The sequence below is a fragment of the Lactuca serriola genome, chromosome 5 (genome assembly GCF_051521515.1).
Source record: "Lactuca serriola cultivar US96UC23 chromosome 5, Lser_US96UC23_V15, whole genome shotgun sequence".
NCBI lineage: Eukaryota > Viridiplantae > Streptophyta > Magnoliopsida > Asterales > Asteraceae > Lactuca > Lactuca serriola.
Window position 1 is genome coordinate 30,422,544 of NC_136412.1, and position 2,718 is coordinate 30,425,261.

At 39.1% G+C, this 2,718-nt stretch overlaps 1 non-coding gene across 1 annotated transcript; it reads left to right on the forward strand.

Moving 5' to 3' along the window:
• The first annotated feature begins 1,842 nt into the window (after positions 1-1,842).
• LOC145056164 (small nucleolar RNA R71) lies at positions 1,843-1,949 on the forward strand. Its single transcript, XR_013685697.1, has one exon. It is a non-coding gene; the product is annotated as a small nucleolar RNA R71 (small nucleolar RNA).
• The last annotated feature ends 769 nt before the right edge of the window (positions 1,950-2,718 follow it).

Genomic DNA, 2,718 nt, shown 5'->3' on the forward strand with positions numbered 1-2,718 from the left:
CGACTCGGTGAGTCGTGTTTTCTGCACCTCTGATTAATTCATTGTATTCACCTTCTTCTATCATTTTCTCTATCTCCATCAGGTCTCTTTCAGCATCAAAATCATTGTCAAAGGCAGTGGTAGAATTGCTTGGTTTGTCCTCTTCCTATTCTTCCATTAATTCTTCCAGCATATCAACCGAAAAACATATCATCACTATACCTTGCATACTTCATGGCTTGATCAACTCCAAATTTAACTGATTTGTCTCCCACCTGAAGGGTAAGTTTAGAATCTCACATGTCTACTATTTTACTTAGGGTATTTAGGAAATGTCTTCCAAGAATGATGGGGACTTGAGGATCGGCTTCCATGTCTAGTACTATAAAGTCCGTGGGGAACACAAACTTATGAACCTTCACCAATAGGTCTTCATATATTCCCCTTGGAAATGTCATCGTTTTATTTGCTAAGTGAATTGCCATTCGAATTGGCCTTTGCTCCGGAAGGTTCACTTTCTTAAAGAATGAGTATGGCATGAGGTTAACACTTGCCCCCGAATCATCCAATGCATGGATATTTGATAAATTTCCAAATTAGCAAGGCAAGGTCAAACTACCTAGGTCATCAATCTTCTTAGGTAATTTTTTCAACATGGCAGCTGAACAATTTTCATTGAGAACATTTTCTTCACTTCTTCCATCTTCTTTCTATTTGTGAGAAGCCCCTTTAAGAATTTAGCATACTTAGGTTGTGCAACCGCCTCGATGAAGGGCGTATTAATTTGAAGGGATGTTCTAGGAACTTTTGATAATCAATATCGTGCTTATCTTCTCTGGCTCATCCTGGAAATGGCAGTAGAGGCTGATATGGTTTAATGGGAGGCTTATTTTTCTGTTCAGGTGCGGGACTCGTCGGCTCCATGTCTGCTACTCGGAGAGTCGTATCAGGATTTTTCAAATCTTGGTTTTCTGCCTCTTCCTCTTGCACCAATTTAGGATCTTCTTTCTAAATAGGGGCCAAAGGAGTTATAATCTCCCCACTTCTAGTTGTCATGATTTTTATATTTGTGCCTTTCAGATTATTTTCGGTATTACTAGGAAGTCCACTTGGTCGTCTCTTGTTTATTTGTAGTGCAAGTTGGCCTAGTTGTTTTTTCAATGTTGAGAATGGAGGCTTGCTGATTCCTATGTAGATCTTGTTGATCTTTCATCATAATTTGGTGCTCTTTAATCATGATTTGTTGATCTCTCAACATGTTTTGTTGATCTTTTATTGCAGCATCAGTATCGTTGCGCCTTTTCTCGAATGCAGCTGCAAATCTTGTAAGCATATCTTCAAAGTCCAATTTCTTTTCTTGCACATGCACCTCCTTTTGATAAAAAAACCTCTTGCTTTTTGCTTATACTTTTCTTCCTTCGCCTTCTTGTACTCATCATATGGTAGCCATTTCTTCTTGGGTTTTCGCCAATCATCATCATATCTATTACTGCTTGAGTAACACACTTGGGTTTTCCGGTTCCCATTCTCATCAAGATCACAATCGTTAGTAAGATGGGGCCCTCTACAGTTATCACATCCCATTCTAATGACATGGATGGATTGGTCTATCTTAGTCATTCTTCGATCCATGCTTTCTAATTTTTCCATCACTGCTGCCATATCATCGGTTATAACATTCACTACCCATCTAGTTGAGTCATTCCTTGGGTTATGATATTCTCTAGAGTGCTTAGAGAATTATTTAATAAGTTCCCTAACTTCTGCCAGATTTTTCTTTGTTAATGGGCATTGAGAGTCAAGGAGTTGTCTACTGGTGACGTTTACCCATCATAAAAGATCGATAATTCTTGTTGCACATTGAGGTCATTTTGTGGGAAATTTCTAATTAGACCCTTGTAGCGCTCCTATGCGTCGTATAGCGGCTCTCCCATTTCTTATTCAAAATTTGCAATGGACTTTTTGAGTTTAGTAACTTTAGATGGTTGGCAAAATTGTTCTAAAAATTCCTCATGCATTTTTGCCAATGTAGTAATCACGCCCGGTGGTAGTGCTTTCAACCAATCCTTCGCAGCTCCTTTAAAAGTGACAGGGAGCATCCTCAACAAACCCGTTTCTCTTGGTACATTTAGAATGTTAAAGTACACGGCGATGTTGTTAACTTCATCTAGATGCTTACAAGCATCTTCATGACCCTTTCCGGTGAAAGGAATCTCCTTTAATGCAGAGAGGATGTGCCCCTTAAGTTCAAATGTGGCAGTGGCGGGTATGGCGGGTTGCACAAGCCCTGGACTGGTGTAATATCGAATTCTCTTTTTATATGCTTCCATCGAGAGGTCGGTAATGTCCGCCATGGTATTGTCGGGTTCGCCTTCTTTCTTGCTTTCTTCTTCGTATTCAGACTTGTATTCAGTTACTTTTGGAATTGGATTTTCTTCAAAATTCTCAAGCTTGCTTTCCTCACTCTTTTGACTGCTAGACTCACTCACGTTCTTTCTTTTCTTCTTCCCAAAGACTAATTTAAGGTCCTTGAAAGGTAACTTCTTTGGCGGGTTAGTGTCTTCAACAACTTTATCCTTGTTCTTCCAAAGAGAAGATTCCGGGTCTTCGATTGGGAGGAACCAAAGGTGCATTTGAACCGCGGGTCATATAATACCTGTAAGAAAACAAGAAACACGCGTAAAAAGAAAAAAAAATGAAATAAATAAATAAAAACGAAACTGAAATTTTTTTTCTTTG